Below are 13498 nucleotides of genomic sequence, written 5' to 3' on the forward strand. Positions count from 1 at the left end.
ATTTTAAAATTATTATATATAACACCATCTTTTGTGTGTACTTTTCTTCTGTATCTGGTGGTTTTGTCTGCAGACTTGCAAATAGAAAAATTCAGTATGTGGGCACATACACATATTGTTTCTTTGATTCATGAGTTTTCAGCAATATTGAGATGAATTTCCATGTCTTACCATTAAGTCAATTATTAATTAAATTAAAAATTTAAAGCCTCTCCTCACTTTTTTTCTAATTCAAAGAGTAAAATCCTCATGCATTTAAAAATGAGGAAAAAGTACATTTATACATAAATGGGTCATGGCTTAAAATTGAATTTAGATTTGGAAACAGGAAAGAGCTCTTGTAAAATACATTAATTAGGGGCATAATTACATTTTCTTCCTCAGTGAAAGAGGAAGTCTGCCATAAACTTCATCTCATTTGTGCTCTTTGATGACCCTGGGGAAGTGGTAGAGGAGGTAGTCAGCTTTGAATTTTGAGGGAAGAGAAAAAGTCTAGAGGTGTCCTATTCCTTGGCCAAAGTCACAGTGAGAGTTGGGACCAGAGTTGGGACTCACACCCAGGTCCTTAATTTCAAAGCCAATGTCAGATATCTTTGAACTTCTCTTTTCATAGGCAATAGTTATGGTGTAGTGGCTTCCACAAAACAGAAATGTGTTAATTGCTTAAGGGGAATTGAATAGTTTCCTCCGTTGCTCCTTGGCTATTTGTTTGTTTACTGGAATCTCAAAAGTTCACCATTTACAGTGTAATATAGTGAGAAATAATTGACACATAACTATATATTAGTTTCAGATGTATAACATAAAGATTCGATAATAGGTATGTATTGTGAAGTGATTATCATAATAAGTCTCGTTAACATCCATCACCACACGTAGTTATATATATTTTTTTCTTATGATGCAAACTTTTAGGATCTACTCTCTTTGCAACTTTCAAATATACAACACAGTATTATTAACTATACTCACTGTGCTGAACATTATATCCCCAGGACTTATTTACTTTATAACTGTAAGTTTGTATCTTTGGATCAGCAATGGATATTAATCCAGCAAACAATCCAGTCAGCATTCACTATGTTCCAGGTGCTAAATTAAGTATAAGGAGACAAAATTCACAAAGGCTAATCTCAGACTACAAGTATCTCACAATCCATTTTGGCAGACAGACTTTTTTTTTCAACATAAATACAAGGAAGTATGATGATGCCATTTAAATAATTTATATCTTAAGAATAACTTACCATGAAGTACAGAGAATAAAAGCCCGCTACTAAGTCAGAGGATTTGGGCAATTTTAAATCTCATTGACATATACTGCCATTTGCTTAATTAAATATTGTCAGCATCATTTAAGATTTACATTTTTACTTAGCATAATGAGTGTTTATCTCAACACATTCATTTTAGCCTTATTATTTCCAGTGTGACAGATACAAAGTTATCTGACTTATATTTTAGAAAGTTATTCTGGTACTATTGTGGAAAATGTAATGGAGAGAAATGATACTTGAAGCATATACATAATAGTTGCTTAATAAATATTGGTTGAGTGAAGTTGAGGTTTTTAACTAAAGCAGACACAATGCAGAAGGAAATAGAGGCTAAATTTAATAATCAATAAAGTCAGCCTAAGTTCTTTAGCTGAAACATCAATATGTGTGAGTGAAATGTAAACCTTATTGTGTAAATGTGTGCGTAATTACACTTGAGTGTGTTCAAATGATAACTGAGTGTTAGTTGTTCCCAAAGAATCTAAATTTGTCAATCTCTGAGGCCTTTGTTCTCTTTTTAAAAAAAAAAAATTGAAACTGGTATGAATGTATGTGTGTGTATGTAAACACAGAAACAGATTGAGAATACTTTTTAATATTTTCTATTGGAAAAATATAGGAAAAAATGTACAAAGACCATTGAGCATTTGGATTTTTTATTTTGTAAGTAAATGGAAAGAAAATACCCTTCCTGGTGACCAAACGATGTGTACCAGTTGTGTCCTCTGGGAAATAGACTCTGAGGTGGAGTTAGGAAAACAAGTGACTTGCTAGGGGTTAATGACTGTGAAAGATAGAAGAAGCACTGTCTTAGTTCCAGCTGCTATAACAAAATACAATAAACTGGATGGCTTGTAAGAGTCAGAAAGTTATTTCTTAGAGTTCTAGAGGCTGGAAGTTTGAGATCAGCGTGGGCATGGTTGAGTTCCGGTGAGGACCCTCTTCTGGGTTGCAGAGGCTGACTTCTCCTATCCTCTTGGAAAGAGAACAAGCTGGCTCTCTGGCCTCTTTATACATGAACTCTAATACTATTTATGAGGGCTTCACCCTCATGATCTACCTCTCAAAGCCCCCACCTCCAAATACCATCACAGTGGGGATTACAGTTCCGTGTATGAATCTGGAGAAGGACAAAAACATTCAATCCATATCAGAGATGAAAGAGAAGCAGGCAGGGAAGCCCATAATACTGTGATGCAGACAGATCTCGTACCCATGTAAGTTAGGAGGAGAGGACATAGGATAAGGCAATGTAGATTTGACAGCATCTTGGCCAAACCCATAGAGGTCCCTGGAACAAAGATTTCTCTTAAAAGGAGTCTCATGGTACACACAAATGACCAGGCTTTATTATCACCTGCCAGGCACAGTCATTGGCTGGGATGTGTCTGGGAAGAGTAGGTCCTCTGCTTGAATCTTAAAACCGATCCTAAAAATGCCTCAGCTGGAGGTTGTCGGCTAACTGCACTCTTGGGCAAGTTCTTTCTTGAGAAGAAATCCAAGCGGTAGGCCTCTGTGGCTGCCACAAGGCATGGCAAAAACAAAAGAGAAAACGTTGAGAGTGTGATGTTTATTTAAAACAATAATACATAAAATTAGCATGTGCTTGGTGAATTAGTCAAAAACTGATAGTAGGAGTGTTAATAGGTACATTTATTGGGGAAAAAAAGGCTGTTGTGCTATTTTGATTTATAACAAGAAATGTATATTTGGTCTTTGTCCCAGTTTCTGGCACAGAGCTCCTAAAATCCTTAGAATTTCCTAAGAGGTGAGAGTGATAAAGGTGTCTTTTGTTATGTTAACCAGGTGACTTAGGGAACCAATGTTCTGATTATAGGGTTGGAACTTTCAGTCCCACCCTCAGACCTCTGGGGAGGAGAAAAGGGCTGGAGTGTGACTCTTTTGCCAATGGCCAATGATTTCATCAGTCCTGCCCTTATAATGAAGCTTCCATAAAATCTGAAAAGGATGGGGTTCAGAGAGCTTCTGGATTGGTGAACAGGTGGAGATTTGGGGAGAGTGGCACCTGAAGAAAGCATGGCATCTCCACACCCTTTCCCCATACCTTGCCCCATGCATCTCTTCCATGTGGCCATTCCTGAGTTATATCTTTTTACAGTAAACTGATAATCTAGGAAGTGAAATGTTTTTGTGAGCTCTCTTAAGAGCTCTAGCAAATTAATTGAACTCAAGGAGGGGGTCGTGGGGACTTCTGATTTATAGCCAGTTGGTCAGAAGAACAAGTAACAACCTAGACTTGCAACTAGAGTCTGAAGTCCAAGAAGAGGGGTGAGGGAAACTGTGATCTTTAATCAGTTGGTCAGCATGGGTGACAGCCTGTGGAGCCTGATGCTACCTCTGGGTAGATAGTGTCTGAACGGGGTTGAATTGTAGGACTCCAAGCTTCTATCTGGAGAATCATTTGGTGGGATGATCTTTATAAAGAAGATTGCCCATTGACCACTGTCAGCAGGTCACTGATGCTAGAATATTTTCAGTAAAGAAAAGGAAACCAGAACATAGGAGACAAGAATACATTTATGTGTCTTGTTTTATCCTTACAAGAATGCTAAGAACAGAGCTCTGGACTTTGGAACAGAGAAGTTCTGCCCCCTTGCTTGCTACTTTCTAATTTTCTGGAATTATTTCCTGTTGCCATATAACACATCAATCGCTCTGTCGGAGGGAGAGCTTCTCCTCCTGTTTTAGGTATAAGCTTAAGACTGCAGAAAGATTTGCCGTTTTTTCTGTTTATCATCCTCTTTGAGCATCTCATAATCAGTAATTATCTTGTAATTGACTTGTTTGTAATTCTAAGTCAGTTCTCATGCTAGAATGTATAGTTCATGAAAGAATGGGGCTTGTCTGATTTGTTCATTTTGCATCCCTATGCCTAGCAGAGTGTTTGGCCCCTAAAGTCATTCAATAAGTAGTTGAGATAGGAAGGCAAGAAGAGGTTGGGGTGGGGAGGAAGGATAGAAGTAAGGAACAAATTAATAAAGAGAAAGAGAAAAGCTTGCCACAGCTCAAGGAGAAGATGTGTGAAGCACCAGGTAGGAAATCCAGCTTGCTTTCCAGCCTGTCTTCCTTCTATTTTTGCGGTTGGAAGAACACCATTGTCATCCCACATGTGATTTTTGTTGTTGTTGTTGAGATTCACTTAAGACTAAAATTCATGTCATTTCCAAGTCTCATACTATGTCTTAAGTGTCTAGCCAATGCAATGCTATTCTGGTACTTGCAAAAATGAGCCTTGATTCAGCGATAAATTCTTGCCCAGATTTAGTTCTAGATTAGATGTTAAGATAGAAAGGTTCACGGGCCACTGCAGAAGGAAGGAATGGTTATTAATATATCTCCCTATTCCAGAGGTCACTGTGATAGTAATAATAATAATAACAGTAAAGAAGGGAAAATATTACTGTGTTTCTAAACCACAGTATAGAGGGAAGAATTTATGTCTCCATTTTGCAACTGACAAAATTGTGTTTCAGAGAAAGTAAGGTAAAATGCCTTCCCTCTCTTTAACTCAAACTCTGTCAAATTATAAACAACAGGAAAAATAAAAACAAGAGTGTAAACAACCACCACCTCATTTATTGAACACGTATTATGTTCTCAGCAGTGTGCTAATTGGGTTTGCATGCATTATCAAATTTAATTTAATTTATTCCACACAATATTTTGAGATAGGTACTAATGTCATCTCTGTGTTACTGATGAGAGAACAGAGGATCAGAATTGATACATTTATTACACAAAGTGTTTGAAGCAAGATTCAAAGTGAGTCTGATTGCAAGATCCAGGTTTTCAGCATTCTCCTGTACCACAACTTGACTTCCACGCATTGTAGCTTGTGCCTGGGGCTGCCATTGGTTTACAAACGGACCTATAGAACTTGGAAGCAGGCCCAGGTCTCCTTTATACATAGATATATGAGGCAGTTTGGTGTCAGATAAGATGTGAGGTGGTAGTATTATAAAATGAATTGTCATTTTTGTGAATAGCTTCAAAAGGCTGAAAATAGCTTATTTGTATTCTATAAATGTTTTCTCTTTTTTTGTTTCCCTCTCCCTGCTGCCCCCAATACCATATGTTTGCTTGTACCATTTTGGGCACAGACAGGGAGAAATGTGACATTTATTTTAAAAGCTACTAATTTGAGGACAGCAGTGAGAAAACAGTTGCAGTCCATCCTAAATGATTGAAGATGGAAAATCTAAATAAAATGCAAGGCAAGTGAATAATAAATGCTTAATTATCTAAAGAAATCAGGGTGAAGTTGCAGCACAGTCTAAACTTTCCTCCAGGCAATCAAGGGTATGAAAAATGACCAGTGTAAAAATAAACTAACTTAATTCATTGACCTTTTTTTGAAACTCAGACCATCTTTCTTCATTGGATACAAATAACATTTGTCTCAGTGGAACCTGTAAAAATGAGCTAAGGAAAAAAATACTCCTTGAGGAAAAAAAATCCATGTAATGAATGGTTGTCTTTCCTAAAAATCAAGATAATACATAGAGTCTTCATGGAATGCCTTTGGAATTGAGTCATTGTTTTACCTTCTGAGCCAAAGTGATAAATTGCAAGCATACAAGGTCTCTTTTTTAATCAGGATTACATAGATTATCATTTCCACTGCCAAGGGGTCTGGCCAAAGGATTTTCTTGTGCAGACCTTTGAGAAGAAATATTCAGATAAACTCAGGCTGCCCAACAATGCCGGGATATGCACTGATGAGTGAGAATGTCTTTGTAATTCACGTCAACTCATATTTAGTCTACACTCTGATAAATCATGTGCCAGGCATTGAGGGTGCAATGTTATGTATGATAAATCCTAAAAGAGATGTATATGGGCACTCAAAATGGTGTGATAACATAGGACACATGCCAGAATTCATGACATAGGGACGGAGAGGAGTGCCAGCTAAACCAACTAGTATGGAAAGAGGAGATTAAAAGAAGCCTTTTAAAAGGTAGTGATACCAAAGGTTGTGTCCTGAAAAACTGCATCCTTTAATAGTTGATTGGTCTGGGGTAGGGGGAATGGTTAAATAAGGCCTTTTAGCAAAGGAAATCAAAGGGATATGTGGTCAGGGGAAAAACTGGATAAGGAGGTGATATTGAGAAATTCAGTAGCTTTCACTTCCTCAATGGTATCAGAAGATTTTTACTTTAAGAGGCATTTCTATATAAAATAAATTGAGGCTGTAATTTAGGAATCCAAACTCCTTTTAATTTTCTGCATGACTTTGGCCGAGTACCATCTCCTCTTGGGACTAAGTATCCAATTTTTAAAAATACTGATTATAATGCTGTTTCCAATCATTCATGAAATTGGAGGAAAAGAAAGCATATACTCCATACTTTGCTTTTGATCTTGACAAATTTAGACTACCTTGAATATTATTATTATTAATTTTTCTTTAAGTATTGAAAATCTGTCAAAGTCATAGTGGCTGGTGAATACAGCCTTTCTTTGCTTTTTTATTTTTTTAACATCTTTATTGGAGTATAATTGCTTTGCAATGGTGTGTTAATTTCTGCTTTATAACAAAGTGAATCAGTTATACATATACATATGTCCCCATATCTCTTCCCTCTTGCGTCTCCCTCCCTCCCACCCTCCCTATCCCACCCCGCTAGGTGGTCACAAAGCCCCGAGCTTATCTCCCTGTGCTATGCGGCTGCTTCCCACTAGCTATCTGTTTTTCATTTGGTAGTGTATAATGTCCATGCCACTGTCTCACCTTGTCCCAGCTTACCTTTCCCCTTCCCCATATCCTCAAGTCCATTCTCTAGTAGATCTGTATCTTTATTGAATATTATTTTTATACTTTAATTTTTATTGAATCAAACAAAATGTGATGTTTTTGATTGGACGTTTCCTCTTAGAACAACCCAAAGCTTTTGCATTAATGGTAGAGAGAAAGGTACTTCGGCATTCTTTAATACAAGGCATCTGTTTCCATTAAAACCTCTGGATTCGGAGTGGAAAGTTTGACTGAAAGGAAAGAGTGATATGGAGAGGGAGGAAGCTGGCTTAACCAATTGTCTGGGTCAGTTTCATCATAGCAGATAAAGAACCCCTTTCTAAGTGCTGGCTAAAAGCACCCATCTCACAGCTGACTCACTTTGAAAATTACAGAACACCCCAGATCAAGTTCTCCCATGAAGTGGGTGGTCAACGGTGGGGAAGGAGCAGGTACAGCTTCTTCTGTAACATGTGGAACCTCTTCTAAGCCTCCTGAAAGAACAGGGGTTCTCCCTGAAGAACCTCAGTCATGAAGCCAATAGACAGAAAGATTGGGAAGGGAACCAAAGGGTGCTTTTCTCACCTGTGGAGACATCCTCCTAAGGCACTCTTCATCCAATTTATATTCTCTTTATACAGAAAATAATTTTCGAGGAAAAAATAGAAGCCTAGAGACATCCCTTTCAAACACACACACACACACACACACACACACACACACACACAGAAACACACAGATACGTGTTCAGAGCAACTAAAGATGGGAGGAAGTATCAGTTTGTGAGTCTATGCTTGTTTAAGGCCAAAGGACTGTATAGAGAAAGACAGTTCCTTTATCATATGCCTTACATTTCAGGTAGAAGAACCACAAATGGATGCTCAATAAAATTGTAGGCAGCAACAAACAAACTAAGTCTTTGCACTCTTATAAAATCCCTACACCATATGAAGTAGCTATTTTTAAATGTCTTATTAAAGATGAGGATTATGAAGAGGTTTAATAATATGGCCAAAGTCAGGCAGGTGACAAGTATTTGGTACATATAGTTCAAAATCAATATTTGTTGGAAAAAATGGATGAATGAATTAATGAGTGAGTAATGAGAATCTAATGTGTGTAATGCCACCTGTACCTATATTTAAACCTCACTGTGTTGTTTTAGTTCCAACTAGATGATGATACGATGATGACAAAACGTCATTTCAAATACCTGATGGGTTAATGTCCTAATCTGTGCAGTATTTAGGGATAGTATTCTCAGCAAAGGCTATCCCTCCGTAGTCTTGCTGATGATCAACTTTTCATATCCCAGTGAGTATATCAGCCGGCTGCTTGCACACACTGACTTAACAATCATTTATTTCCCTGCCTGGAGTCTCTTGAGGGAGGTAAAGTGGGTTAAGTGTTGTGGTCACAAAACTGTTTTATGATTACTAAAAATAATCTCCCTACCCAATCTCCCCTCCCCAACCCAGAACAATTATACGTACTTGGGTAAGCTGAAAGAAGTGTGACTGTCATGTTACTTACACCTTTGAACATTTTTTAAACTCAGAGCGAGCTGTCCAGTGCTGACCATAGCTAGAGTCAAAGTGATGTATTTTCAGAGAAACCAAAGTCTTTGGAGGTGCATGGTGAAGAGGAAGCCTGAACTACACAGACTCCTCAACACGTTACAGCTGCTGTCACACTGGGGTGCTTTGGGATGGGTTTAGGTGGAAGCAAAAGCAAATACTCCCCCATGACACCCATCCAGCCTGAGTAGACCAGCTAAGATCAGGAATATTTTTTTCCCCAGCTTACTATGAATCATGTCCCTGCAGAAATAAATTGTAGTTTCTATTTCTGTGGTGGTACTCTTTCTTCCTTTGAAATATAGCTTTGAATTTCAAAGTGGCTTAGGGAAGAAAGACAAGATGTGTTTTCATTGATTTTATAGCAAAGCATGGTTTATGTAAGGATATCAAAGATTAACCTTATATATTCAAAAATGCACACACACATGAACACCCCTTTGGTGTTTTTGTTTAAGGATAGCAGGTTATTTGTATAGTTCCATCCCCACCGCACTCCATCCTTTTGGCTTAACTCTGCATCCCCAGCAGTTAAGACTATTTTGAACACGTTACTGATGCACAGTAATTGCTTTAAAATATTCTAGCAAATGTGACTTTAGATATAGCTCCCAAAAGAAGGATTATCTAACATTCAACTGTTCTAGTTTGGAAAATAGGGTATTAAATATCATAAAATGTTATCTATGGTTATATATATATATGATTTTGGAAGCTCAGAGAAGGGGGTTAATTCATACTGGACACCACTCTTCTTAAAGCAACTGAGATAGGTCTAATGCACAGATAGGAATCCACTGAGAGGCTGGATTAGAAGGAGTATATAAATATTTCATCTGTTTCCTTATAAGTCAAATTCTAGAAACATTCCTGTGAGATAATTTCCTCTGGACTTAAGCATGAAAGACCACAATTTTTCTTTATTAAGAAAGACTACCAAAAAAAAAATTTCAACTGTAATTACAGGGAATCCTATCTAGTTCTCACTCTGCACCTATGTGCCTAGCACTGTGCGTTCCTTGTGATAGTTGTACAAGAACCATGTTATAAGTGAACCAATAAACATGGACAATTAAATCAAGGATGAGCGTGGTTAGAAAATGGGCTTCCTCAGAAGGACTTAGATGTTGTCAATTTCAGATCCCAGAGAATTTTGGATTTGAAAAATGGGTGCTTCTAGAAGCTTAGAGTATATATTTATATTCTTATATTTAATATATATTAGCATCTGACCATTTGATTATTTGGAACCATTCGGTGTGACATTGCTTATGACAGACCAAGGACACAAGGATGTGCCCATAGATGCTACATAAGACTAGCCCATAACACTGTTGTGTCCATTTATGTCTCCCTTTCCAGAAGCAGTGACCTCTCATGGCAGTGGCACGTAACACTGTGTATTATATTCTGTTTATAAAATCAAAGGGAAGGAAGGTACTATTTATTGATCATCTGCTATGTGCCATTTCCTATAATTTTCATAGTGACCATGTGAAGTGGGTGCTATGATCCTCATTTTACATAAAGGAAATAAAACTCTAGGCAAATTAATTTCTGGAGGCTGTCCAGGTAGTAAAAGTCATAGCTGGTTTCCTGACCACATCTGTCTGATTGCAAGCTCTGCTGCATTAGGCTTTTTATGTCCTAATAGAGAGGACTGGGGGAAAAAAAACCCAACAACAGTGAAAAGTCAATGAGTCCAGAAACTAAAAAGAAGAAAAAGAAGAGAGAAACTCTATAAACATTTTAATGCCCTCTTTTATATTAATGTTTATTTTCAATTCAGTAAATAGATATTTATTGATCACCTCCACTCTCAGGGACAAAATGATGAATGGGGTAAACATGGCCCTGACTTCCTGGAGCTTCCAGAACAACTAGAGAGATTTCGACATTAATAATTATGTTAAAATACATCAATTGGATATTTTCTTGTTTATTGTCCAAAGTGCCATGAAGAAAAGATGTAAGGGAATGAGATAGTTTATTTATTATTATTATTATTATGGGTTGTTTTTATTTGAAGGATTGGATTGAATTTCATGAAATTAAAGAGGAAAAAATAAACAACGTTCTTGAATAATGAGAATAATTGGTTCATATAAATATGGATGATTCAGGAATATTGGGTAAGGAAGTCTAAAATAGAGCTACTTGCAAAGAATAATCAGTCTCAAGAGAATCAGTTCTTCGTTTTTCAAAAACTGGAGGGACGTTCCACTTGGGGTGAAACCCTGATTTAGAAAAAAATTTGAGTGTAAGTACTGGTCTCTAGGCTTATATTTATTCCCTTAGTTAGAAGATTTTGTGGCTATAATATGGAAATAAATGGTTATTTCTACCCATACAGGTTTAATTGATATATATAGACTAAATATCGTTTCCAAACTCTTATGTGCCTGGTACTATGCATAGAGTAAGTGAAAAAGACACAAGTTTTGTGTTTTCCTAGGCAGGGGCTAAGCATGTGGGTCTATAAATACAGTAAAGAAAAAAAAAATGAAACGGTTTATTTATTTTTGGCTGTGTTGGGTCTTCGTTGCTGCGTGTGGGCTTTCTCTAGTTGTGGTGAGTGGGGGCTACTCTTGTGGTGTACAGGCTACTCGTTGCGGTGCCTTCTCTTGTTGCGGAGCACACACTCTGGCACGCAGGCTCAGTAGTTGTGGCGCACGGGTTTAGTTGCTCCACAGTATGTGAGGTCTTCACAGACCAGGGCTCGAACCCATGTCTCCTGCATTGGCAGGTGGATTCTTAACCACTGCACCACTAGGGAAGCCCCAAGCCAGGCTGTTTTAGATGACCGTGAGGAGCAGAAATATGGAAAAGTAAATTAGCGATTTTAGTGTTCATAAGTTTAACAGGATTGAACTGGTTGGTAAATGCAAGCATAGCCATAATTAGATAGATTTTTTTTTTTTTAAATCTGGAGAGTTTCTTTAAAAGTAGTTTCCATATGCGGTAAAATTTTATTGTGTGTGACATAGTACTATTGGAACTTTCCTTTCCATTCCATTAACTTTAATAATGTTGCTGTGGTATTATCTATCTTAAAAGCTACCTTTGCACTCTGACCCCTGTGGTTCTCTTAAAGACAGGAATTGAGATCACCTAATTGTGCTATTTAATAACAAACACATTCATGAGCTATAAATGAAAATAATGACTATGTTTACACAATGAAACAAAATGCAGATTTGATTTCCTTGCTCTCAGCAGAGTATAAATTAGCAATCCCAGACACAAACAATAATAACAGAAATGTACTAGGCCTTGGATAATAAAGCTAAAACATTTAGTGATTTGAAAGAACTGGCAACAAACCTCACTGGTCCTCAGTCCTCTTGCAAAACCAGGTCAGGGAAAGAAGTAGCCCCGTAACGTTCTCGTTCTCATAGGATTAACTTTGTTCTTTCTATGACTTGAGTCAGGTCACTTGAGTTTAGATGACTTGATATCAAAGTAACATTTTTAACAATCATGTTCTGCTAACTTCATAAAATTGTATTTAAAAAATCTTTCCCTTGTGAGGCAACCGTTTGAACAAGAATTGTTAATAATTGGGTATCGAGAGAATGTTTGTAAGTGTGGTACTTCTTCTCACTCTGTGTATCTGTAGTTGTTCTACAATAGCTGGAAGGAAATCACCCCACCTTCCCACCGTGTTCCGTTTTCTATCCACCAGGTCTCCCAAATTGCAGTCGTAAAATATTAGAATTGTCATAATGGGATCTATTCTGAAATGACATCACTTTCTATCACAGCTGAAAATAGGTATGGGGAAAAACACATTTAAAAACAGCATTTGTCTTATTTACATTTCATATGAACTCTAAAGTAACGTGCCTCCTACACTCTGGAAAATAGTTATTGAAGACTGTCATCTAAAGCAACTGAAAAATACACTGAAAGAAAGCAAAAAAGACAAACAAAAGCTCTGTGTTACATGTAAACACTTATAAGAAAGCTGAGCTTCTGAATGGTCACTGTGTTTCTGCGAGAAAGAAAGATTCCAATGATGCCTATGTGGCTTGGAATTTCAGAGGAGACAATATAGTGTGAGAAGTCATGAATGGGAACTTTGGAATAAGAGTTCGGTTCAACTTCTGTCACCGACATTCCCGAGTTGATGACCATCATTAGAATATTTCCTGTCCCTAAGACCCTACTCTTTATATCTTAAGGATGCATGATCATAGCTACTTTTAGAGCTCTTACAAGGTTAAGATTGAGATAACGTATTTAGAGTATCCACACCTAATTTCCACTCAACTACTTGAGTTCCCTTACCTGCCAAAGTTATAATTCCCACTGAAGAACATTAACCCAAATACCGCCCCCTTGCATGAATATTGTTGTTAACAGGTTACTGGCTTGAAAATGAATTTGGGTGGAAAATTGAGGTTTGTTCACATTTAATACACACCAAAAATCTCATCCACCCACGTGTTCAGATCTCTGAGCAACCGAGGGGGGCATGGAGTTTTCAGAGCCCTCACCCCACCTGTCGTAGGCCCTGATTTCTGTATATCTGCTCCACTGCTCATGGTTACCCCATTGACAGAAGACTGTCTTTCCCCGTGCTGAATGCCAACGCCTGTCCCTGAGTCAATTTGTCTCATTTTTCCATGCACCTATTTCAGGGGACGTCAAGGTGCTGAATTTTTACATGTGCAATATTTATGTAAGAGTGAGAATAAGCACAACAGTAATTTGATGCTAAGGTATTCTGAATGCTTCACTGGGATAAATTAATTACAATTACACCACGCGGCTCCCTGTTAAGTAGACCCATCCTGCTCTGGCTCCTGAGCATTCTGCGGCTAGAAGTTTTCACTACAGAGGTGAAGAAGTGGGGAAAGTCAGCTCTAATCAGACCTCCACAC

At 37.6% G+C, this 13498-nt stretch overlaps 1 protein-coding gene across 5 annotated transcripts in view; it reads left to right on the forward strand.

Moving 5' to 3' along the window:
• The window catches only part of CDH8 (cadherin 8), a 380574-nt gene that overhangs the window by 182279 nt on the left and 184797 nt on the right, over nucleotides 1-13498 (forward strand). The gene's annotated exons all lie outside the window — the stretch shown is intronic.

The sequence above is a fragment of the Monodon monoceros genome, unplaced genomic scaffold, assembly GCF_005190385.1.
Source record: "Monodon monoceros isolate NGI ecotype Baffin Bay Population unplaced genomic scaffold, NGI_Narwhal_1 Super_Scaffold_10, whole genome shotgun sequence".
In the NCBI taxonomy this organism is placed as follows: Eukaryota; Metazoa; Chordata; class Mammalia; order Artiodactyla; family Monodontidae; genus Monodon; species Monodon monoceros.